We start from the raw sequence: 10,897 nt of genomic DNA on the forward strand, positions 1-10,897 counted from the left end.
GACTAAATTTACACTGGGGACAATGTAGTTTAAGTTTGGAGGGAGGTTTACTGATAGTAGTTATGAGTCTTATTAAAATATTTTCAAAAAAATTTTATTGAGTCAAGAAGGGGATGATGAACTTATTGATTTTACTTGCTGTCAAACCACACCATTCTAGACTTACTAGTTGCAGATAGTGTTGGACCATGTTTTGGTCAATACCATGGGTCCAACACTATTTCCATTTAAGTACCAAAACCTCGATCAATCAATCGAGCAATTACTTGCTCACAAACCTGCAACTTTACATTTAAAAAAATAAACAACCTAGCTTAACAAATCTGATTAGATTTATTAGGTTCCCTAGCTTCTTGTGGATTCGATCTCTAAGTACTACAACTGAACCTCTTATTTGAGAGAGTAATTCACTGCTTAGGGTAATTTGAGTGACATCACAAAGTATGCTGACTTGTAAAGTCACTTTATTCCATCTTGTTTCACTGTGTTAGGAGATTTGGATGAAGTTGAAACTGAGCCATCTAACTCTCTCAATTTGATAAGGAGTGGGAGGGAGACAACGCATCCCACCGAATACCAAAATATGGAATGGAAGACTGTTAAGGGAAAAGGAAATCGTAGCCGGCGTGATTGTGGCTCTTACCACTAGCATACGTTTTTAATTGTTTTGTTGATTTTTCTAAATTTTGCCTTTGTTGATTCTTAGGTTTGAGAGTTAAACTTTCATAAAATTTGTTTCATTCAAGTTTTCCTATGTTGTAAAACTATTTAGGCATCTCTATTTTCACCCATAATTTACGTTAAATTTAAGTTTGGAGTAAGAAATGCTTTAATCCCGTTCCATTTTTTACTTCATAATAGAATAAATATGTATTTACTCCATAAATAGAATAATCATTTTATTTTTTGTTCGCTACTTTATTTTTCACTTTATTTTTTTGAAATATGGTTGTAGTAAATTCAACTCTATTATTGAGTTATTTTATTTTTGAGTAAAAAAAATTTTACATTGGAAATGCTTTAATCTTATCTTGTAAACATTAATTTATTAGTAAAAAAAATCATTTGTATTAAAAATTATATATTAATTCGCTAAACGAAACTATTTTGAGGCAACTAATTGAAATCTTCTTATTAGTCTACTTGACTAAAAATCATGTTGTATTAAAATATATATATTTAATTCACTAAACAAAACTACATTGAGGAAATTAATTAAAATCGTCCTACTAAGTCTACTTGACTATAAATGCATTGCGTCAACCTTGACTCTTCCTACGAGGGACCTGATTTTAAATGGTTTCTTTATCGTATAGAATGAGTGGTGTGTAATGATTTCTATATAGTGAATTATATCTTCAAAATACATGGACAAGACTGATGTGATTGCGTGTTTATTATTTGCTTTAACTCTTTCGCCGTAACCATATTATTCAATCAATTTGAAAAATGTAACACTTAGGTTATGAACGGCTACCGAAAGGCGGTGAGGTTTCAGAATCTTTACGAAAAACGCTTTATGTACACCAATCACCTATTTTATACTTCTTCTGTAACATTAAATAAAACTAATTCAACCAATAAAAAAAAAATATAGTATTTTATAATTGGTCAAAAAATTTAAATGACATTAAATTTTACCTAGAATTGTGAGAGCATCATTTATTTTGAAATAAAATCAAAATTCTTAAACACCAGTTAAAATGATACGGAGGGAGTATTCACTTTGCGATTTTAATCAAAAAAAAAAAAAACTGAAATCTGTGCACAGATTTCGATAACTTACACAAAAAGCATACATAGTAGAAACCGCGAACGCATGTAAATAGGTGTGGTTTCGATTTGTGTTTTTCTCACCGCATGGTATCAGGTTTATGTCTCTCCATGGATGGGACTGTAGTCTCTGGGAAGAGGTGGTTCACATAACACCATCTTCGCCGGCTTTTGTCTCCGGGAAGAGGTGGTTCACATAACACCATCTTCGCCGGCTTTTGTCTCCGGGAAGAGGTGATTCCTTTACACCGTCTTCGCCGGCTTAGCACCGCTTTTGTTTGCGGTTTGGTTGTTCTACGATTTTCAATGTCCTATGAGTTACTGTCTCTTGTTGTGGCGTTTCCGGTTGATTTTCCATTCCTGTATTTGGTCGCTGCATCTTCAAGGATACTATTATCATTAAAGATTCTTGCTCTTATTTGTTGGAAGATCGAAGCTCTGGATTCAAGCCTTTTTCGGTATGGTTTCGCTGATGGTGAAGTTCCGTTGGAGGAAGCTCATGTCTCCCGGTCGTGATGAGTGTTCAAGCGGTGGTGTTGAGTCCTGTGTGGCTTTCAGGCCTGGTTAAAGCTTTTGTAATTTCTGTTTTGGGTTTTGTTCAGCCTTGTTCGATGTTTATGTTAGGCCAAGTTCTTTTTGGAATTAAGATTTTTAATAAAACAACAGATGAAAAAAAAAAAAAAAAGTAACGTCCACTTATATAATAACTTTTTCACATATATATTTTCATTTTACCGATGGGAGAATTAGCTAACTACACCTAACTGAAGGCTTAATTAGTGATTTACTCTTGAATGGACATTAATGATCTATCTTATACACTTTAAGATGCAAGTAAACGAAAATGTCCTTACTTTATGACAAAAGCAATAGCTTAGTACACGGACACACCGCTGACACCGCAGATTTGTAGATGCAGGATAGAGATTGTAGGTTTGTTGCTAGAGCCTTCTCCTCCACATGTTTTCTCTATTTTTTAAATCAACTTTATGGTTTTCCTTCTCCGTTCTCTTCTCTTACGTTCATCAATCAAGCTTTTAGAAAAAAAGTAAAATTCAAAACTTGATTTATCATTGTCTTCTACTAAGATTCAAAAAAAAATGATGAATTTTTACTAAGATTCTCACAAAGATTCAAAAAATTCGGTGAAGATCCACAAAAGATAAAGCAGAGATCGAAGATCCATGGTAGTGATTCTATGAAGAAAAAAAATATGGTAAATATTTTTATTTGTTTATGATGAGCCAAATTATACTCATTGGAGGATTTAACATTAGACATCTCCGATATGACAGGTTACGGCGGTTTTATCCCATCCGATGAACGTTGTTCTTACCCCTTTCTGTTTCAAATCATAATCTGTTTTCAATTTTCAATCATATTAATAGCGATTATGTGTTGTGGTCTTCTTCAACCATATTTCATGAGATGGTGTATCATAAGTTCAAAAAGAACCCGCTCTTGACAACATATGTGTTAGTTGGTATCTTTTAGTTAATTAGCAGATACCATATTTTATTAGCTGTTAAAAACTGGTTGCTAAGCAAACATGTATCAGATAACACTTCATTTATCATATAACGAATTATTTATCAGACAATGTATTAACTCACAAAACATGTATCAAACCATTTATCATTTAACAAACCAAGAATAAAGCTGTATATTCAGCGGATAATATATTAGCTAACAAACCATACAACATGCTTTGTTAGCTGATCATGATTATGTGTAGCGTGTGAAAAGAATCGATCACATACATAATAAGAAAACAATTACAAAAACATGTATCAACTAACAAACAATGTATTAGCTAATAAATCAAGTACAAAGCAAAATGTAACACCTAACCAGCCATGTATCATCTAACCAAAGACGGTCCTACACATTTGGAGGCTACAAGCAAATAATAAATAAAACGCAAAGAAAAAAAAATTCATGTAAGGGGTTTCGTACCAAGCCTCTATGCAGAACTTAGTGACAGCTATACCACTAGACCAAAGCATAGTTTACATAATTATTGGCCGATAAAACTGTTAATAATATAGCGGCCAGAAGCACGTGCTTTCTCCACTTCGGTCGAGGGCCGGCACTGCATCTAACCAACTATATATTTACTAACAACACACAGGTTATAACAATTAATCACATATTATCAATTAGCGACAATTAAATAATAAAAATTAACAAACTATTTATCTCAAATGGAGATAGAAAACAAAAGATACACTAATAAACAGAAATAATATTGGATAACAAGTAAAATGGCTACTAACATAAATGTTATCTATATCAACAAACATCACGAAATTGCTAGTAATCACTCTGTATTCATCTTCGATCTTCAGCAACTTCCCAATCTTCCGAAGATAGTTCATCAGCTGATCCTTATCAGATCTGACACAACTTTCACCTACACCATCAAAGATAACTCAGACTTTCTATATGATTTTGATATATACAAACAGAGAATTAAATGAACATAAAGCAAAGAAGATAATCATCAGAGATAAAATATATTAATGAGAACAATCAAACATAGAAAATAAATTAAAAAGAACAAAAAAAATTAGCTGAAGAACATAATATGAAAAAGTAGGACAAAAATAATTAAAACAAACTTGAGATGAATTATTTTCTCATTTTTTTTTCAATTATAAAGATTTACAGATTTGAGAAACGAAACAAAAATATAGAAACTACAAAAAATATAGAAGGAGAGAGGAGAAAGACTTTGCAAAACACTTATTTAATTGTAAAATACAGAGAAATGAAAACAAATGTTTGGAGAAGGAAGAGATTACGAGAGGAAAGAAAACTAGAAAAGGAATTTCCATCTGACACATATTTCCGACAAGCGCAAAACACACTGACACAGCTTCACCTAGAATCGTCAATGAGAAAGTAGGGTTAATTTCATCCTAAAATTAATACTATCATTTTTAGGTGCAAAGCTCTAATTACTGTACCGATTAAGGACATGAGAGCCAATTTTTTCTTTACCAATACAACAAATGATAGTATTAAATTAGTTACATATACTAGTGCACGTTTGATAAGAAAACGTGGAGACGTGCAGTAATTAAGCTTTTCTTTATATAACACAATTAAGTTTTATTTAAAATAACTATATCTGTCCAGAATATTTATCTTACTAGGGGCATTGCCTCCGCGCAAGCGCGGAGTTATGGACAGAGTTCTTGTTTCATCTCAATATTTGCTAGGATTATTGTAATTGTGAATTTTGCGTTTTGAGTTATTTTTCAAGTTTTTTTTATTGTTATAGGGTTAGAGCTGTGATGATGAACTGTGTATGCATTGTTCTCCACTTATGAAGGACTAAATTGTGTTAGTAATGTGATTGATATAGTTTGTGTTGTTGTTTGTTGTGTCACTGAGACTTATTGTTTGTTTGTCTTTTTAATTTTTTTATTGTACTGTTGAGAGTACATAAATTATGTTAAAGTTGTTGAGAGTACATTTTGTTTCTGGATATTTTTTCTCTAGTTTAGCTGTGTAAGTTGTGTGTATTAAGTAATAAATTTTATTATCCTTATTATGTTTGTTATATGTTTTTTATTTTATTTTTAAACTTGTTATTCTTACCGGACATTTAAAACAAATACATGAAGACTTGTAGAAATAACTATAAAATGAGTGATAATTCTGAGTATTTGGGCCTTAATGGGTTTTAAACGAATTTGTGTATTTCTCATAAGAAGACAATAGCATTGGCCTGTTGACGTTGGGCATGTAAGCTATTTTTATAAGACAAGAGGAGTGAGCAGGTGAAGCTGTTGTTGCCGCCTTTGTATATGTCGGGATTGTCTCTTGTATCTCCTGTTGTGGCTGTGTTTGTTTATCTTTTATTTGATGGGCAATATGTAAACAAAAATCATTGTTAGTTGTATTTATCAGAATTCATAACTTACTCTGCTTTTTTTGTTTATGTAATTTCACAGATCTTGGTTGTCGTCTTCGTCTTCTTCGTTGCGAAAGTAAGTTTGTAAATTGTTAAATAGCTGGCCGTGTAGTTTGTATTTGTTTAGCTGACTCGATATATGTGTCGTTGCAAAAGTAAGTTTGTAAATTGTTAAATAGTTGGCCGTGTAGTTTGTATTTGTTTAGCTGACTCGATGTATGTGTCGTTGAGTTTTAGTTGAGGTGATTGGTTTGGTATATTTGTTTTGAAGTTTATTTCTAAAATTAGAAAAAAAAAAGAGGTAATCATTAATGATTCGTCTTTTTTGGAATTCTAGTTTTTGGTGTTTTGATTGTTTGGTTTCTTTTAAGCTGTAAAATAAATGTTTGTGTAAATATGTGTGTTGATAAGTAAGGGAGATAAATAGAAGACTACAAAATTTGGGTAGGAAATATTTTTGATTATTGATATTAGTACAATATAGATAATAATATAAAGGGAATTGTATGTTGATTATTTCTTACAGATCAATAAGGAGATGGATAACGACTCTAGTTGTTTCTTTGCTAAGGTCAGAGCCTTGGACAGAACGGATTTGCCCAACCAAATATGCGAGTTTAAATATCAGTTATGATAACGAAACATATTATAAACCCAGATGCAATATGATAATATACCTGAGAGTTCTAGGTTTGTGTTCGCAATCACTTGGAAATTGTCAAACAGTCTAACTATGATTGGAGATTGATCTCAGGAGCCCACCCGTGATGACTTCATCAATAATAGTTGGTGAGATGAAACGAATGAGGAATGGATGATCAATTATTTTGTACATGCTTGAGCACCTAGCAACCTCAAAATGATCGACTTTCACAATGGAACCGGCTTTCAAAGATGGCATGTAATGATTAGCACGTCCGGCAGAAATAAACCCATGAATCACGGAATCTGCAAATAATATTATTTAACAAAGAATAAAGAAATCAATTAAAAATAATTATATTAAATAAGTGTGATAAATCGAAGATTAACTTACCTTTTCATCAATGAAGAGAACCGTGATTCCCATAGACTCACTGTCTTTCTTGAAGTTCAGGGAATCCCATAAGAGAGGAGGTTAGAGGCTATGCTCTGACTACTACGACCAATACGGAGAGACTCGAAGGTTGAGTGACGGATGCCGGCAACGCCGGTTTGAGGAACTGGAAAGGCAGAGAGACATTTTCTAGAAGATCATTAAAGCTAAGAGGAATCAATGAGTTTTGTGGAGATGCAGATTGAGTTCATCAAAGATGAGAATCATATATATATGGTTTACATAAAGGCTACAAATCATGAACATTTAAGATCAAGCGATTTAAGATGGGGAGATGAAGAGTTCACCGGTGAAAAAATAGATTACGAACAGACATACATCGCAACTCTGTAACTCAGACTTGTCTAAGACAATGATGAAAAGAACCCTAACTCATGTTAAACGAAGACAGTTTACAATATTAAAAAACTATAATTGTTTTTTTTATATAACGTGATGAACCTCATTTAAAAATGAAACTCATAATACACTTGTAGGCCCGGCCCACAGAGAAAACCAAAGAAGCAAAGATTTCCGACCTTCATAAATATATATTAGTTTCGGCCATCAATGTAAAAAGTATCCTTTAGTTTAGTGGTATAAATGTTGTTATTTATATTTCAATAACCTTGGTTCGAGCCACAGACACTTTTTCACACTTTTTAATAGTGTGATCCACCAAAATGCTGACGTGTCGCCTCAAAAAAGAGGAAACCGTACTATTATATTATAGATTTATTGCTGTCAAAAATAATCATCTTCACACTATTATACCAATTCTTATAAAAAACACAAATTACATTACAATTTTCAAGTTTCAAAGAATTATTCAAAACCGAAAATATCATATATATATATATATATATTCAAAATACTCCAGCTAACTAAAAAATGAATGGTTTTTAAACACTCTTATCAGAAGCATGTAACAGACATTGGTTTTGAAATAACGCACTAAAAGTTTTTTAAATCCTATTTATTTTAATAAAATATATAACAAATACTCACAGCAAAATGTAAGTCATTTATTCATACTTTTACACAACATATTATTTCGTTCTCTACTTAAAAAGTAAGATTTTTGTTAAAATCATTTTATGCATAAAAGGTACACCAAAAGTATATTTATTATATTAACATATTATGTATATTATTTAATTATATTATATATTCAAAATCCACTAGTATTTTAATAATTACATAATTACTCAATACCGCAAATATATATGTCACCAATCAGACAATATTCTTCACCGCTTTTTACATAAAACCGTTGATGTACCGTACTGCACCTTAATTCCGCACGAACCACAATTGTACCATACCGCAATTTAATTCCGCACCGTTTTTATTACCAATTCTGCCGTCACTATTCGGTTAATTTACTTTGGTACCGGTTGGGTCGATATCTAATTCACTTCTACGAAAACAAGGGACGAAAGATAGAAACTGTGTACTTCTTCATCGATTATACATTTTAAAAGGATTCAGATTTTAATAAGAAAAATTCTCTAGAATAACCATTTTTAATTTATTTTCATAAAATAGTTCTCATTAAAGAAAATGATCAAAAAGGTTATATTAAAATGTAAAATTCCCTATTATTAACTAATTTAGACTTAAGTTTAGAGTTAAGAGGTGAAGCTTTGATGGTGTAATTTATTTTTATTTTTTTATTAAATTTTAAAATTTCCAAAATAAAAAGGCTATTTGGTCTTTTTAGAGCTATTTTGGTGATAAAGAAAAAGAATTGCCCTTTTCATAAACAAGAAATAAAATTTTCTCTAGATCTTCAACTAATCAATAGTTTGTTTTTAGTTTTAGAACCAGAGGTAATCCAAGTTCTAAACACTTACTAATCTTTCCTGGATGGATGTATCTGTTGAATAATCTTTTTGGGGTCAAATCTGTTGGACGGATGTATCTGTTGAATAATCTTTTTGGGGTCAAATCTGTTTAATAATCTTAACTAATATATTAAGGGTTATCAACAATCCACATATTACTAATTTTTTTTTAAGTTGTAAATTCATTATAAACCGGAATCTAACATCGTATCAGAGTTCAAACACATGTTGCTCAATCAAACCAAAATTGATTTGACCAATCAAAAGAGGCCCAATTGATCCTAAACCGACATGACTCTAATGGTCCGGCGTACCGAACTGAATCTTAGACTGGGATATTGTCGAGATTAGTGGTTATAAAAACCATTATCTCGAGGGTGTGAGAATATAAGTCTTCACATCGGGAGTTTAAGTAAAACATGAGTAATATATAAAAGGGTTAGAGCCAATCCACATATAACTTATTAGTTTTAGCTTGTAAAATCATCTAACTTAACATGGTATCAGAGCAGACAGAAAATATGAAAGGGTTTTGAGTAATATATAAGAGACTTGAGACATTTCACTTATTGTCAATTGGTTTAAGTTTGAAGCCGAAGAAACTTAACAAAGTATCAGAATCCGATCCATACATTCAAGCCGGATCCACATCGATCTGGCCCAAATTGTCCTGGTGATCCTTGCCCAACCATACCAAGATTGGCGCTCAAAAAGCCATCATCTCGAGGGGTATATTGAGACAAAGTCTTCCACATCGTTAGTTGGAAGAAATCTTTAGTAATATGTAAATTATAAAGGTCAATTTCCTTATCACCAATTAATTTAGGCTGGAAATTCATGTAATTTAACATTGTTGAATGTCAACAGTCGGATGAAGTGTTCATCCAACTGTCCAGTGTTATAGCTATTTGTATAATAAAATCTCAAAATGTCATTTTGTTAATTAATAACATGGAAGTGATATATGAACAATGTAGAAATGCTAATGCATTTGAATATTATTAATTACTGGTGAGAATTGTTCACCTACGTCCATATTTTGTTTGTGGAGCCTGTTAAACTGATCCACTAACACATAATTAAGGGCAGAAGAAACATCAGGCATTCATTAACTTCCATATAATCATTGATTTGGTCAATTATTTTTAACACCCTTTATCACCCACAAGGCCGCAACTAAAAACTGTCACGCCCCTCACATTAATGGTTCCGACCTGCGTGGCCAGTAAGTTAGTTTTTAATAAGTTCAAAACACTTATTTACCGACTGAAATCATCATATGATTATTCCATACATTTTGTTATTATTTTCACGATATCCTGAATTACTTTTGATAGTCACTCAATATTTTATTACTCTACTTTAAATACATTTAACTATAAAGTTCTTTCTTGACAAGTTATCAGAAAAGTAAGTGCACATTGATGTGATAATCATGGTTTTGTGGACTTTGGACCATGATATAAGTCAGATTTTAGAATCTTATTAATATTTTTTGAGTCTCTTACAAGTTTATGTACGTTTTAGACAATATTTGAGATTCTGGAGCACTTTGAAATATGAAGAGAATTGCAGCTGAAAAGAATAAATTGGTTTTGCATCTTTGGACTTGGTGTTGGTTGACACCACCATTAGTATCGGTCGACACCCAACAAGAATTTTGCACGAGATTTTAAGAAGTTTCAAAAATTTGAAGATATACCCAAAATTTTCATTATTTTCTAACAAATCCTTTTGTGTTTTAGATTATATTTAGGTTCTTAGGAGTCAATGTAACATTATTGAGACTTGAAAAAGATTGGTTAAGGTTTTTGGAGAAACAAATCATAACTCAAAGAGAGAAGACTTCGAACTCCTTTATTTTTTTGGATTTATTAATGTAATTTATTCACTCTATGATTTTTGTTTCATTATTCATGTCTGAGTAATCTGCTTGTTAGATTTAGGATTCTTTAAAAGTTAATAATGAGTTGTTGGATTTATAGAATTGTCATGGTAATTTTTTAATTTTTAATCTGGATTGAACTTAATGTTAGTTCTAGATTGACAACCTAGAATTTGGATTTTAGGATAGCCGGTGGACATGAAATTGTTTTTGATTTCCTGATTTAATTTTAGATGAATAAAATACCTATATGCAAAGATTGGTTAATAGATTTTGTGAACTTATAAAATATGTGTTTAATGTTTGTCTGAACTATTAAATTTGGAAAGAAATATAAAATTCTACGATTTAGAGATAGATAATCCCTGCAATGAAAGTTGATTGATTTGAATATT

General features: G+C 31.5%; 2 long non-coding RNA genes across 2 annotated transcripts; one reads left to right on the forward strand and one right to left on the reverse strand.

Annotated features, from left to right (window-relative positions):
* Nucleotides 1-660: 660 nt before the first annotated feature.
* LOC106404830 lies at nucleotides 661-3,365 on the forward strand. Its single transcript, XR_001281146.3, has 2 exons — nucleotides 661-2,989; nucleotides 3,069-3,365. It is a non-coding gene; the product is annotated as an uncharacterized LOC106404830 (long non-coding RNA).
* Nucleotides 3,366-3,932: 567 nt separating this feature from the next.
* On the reverse strand, nucleotides 3,933-4,765 carry LOC111204119. Its single transcript, XR_002656532.2, has 2 exons — nucleotides 4,578-4,765; nucleotides 3,933-4,186 (listed from the first exon to the last, which is right to left on the reverse strand). It is a non-coding gene; the product is annotated as an uncharacterized LOC111204119 (long non-coding RNA).
* Between the last annotated feature and the right edge of the window lie 6,132 nt (nucleotides 4,766-10,897).

This window comes from Brassica napus, chromosome C7, assembly GCF_020379485.1.
Source record: "Brassica napus cultivar Da-Ae chromosome C7, Da-Ae, whole genome shotgun sequence".
NCBI lineage: Eukaryota > Viridiplantae > Streptophyta > Magnoliopsida > Brassicales > Brassicaceae > Brassica > Brassica napus.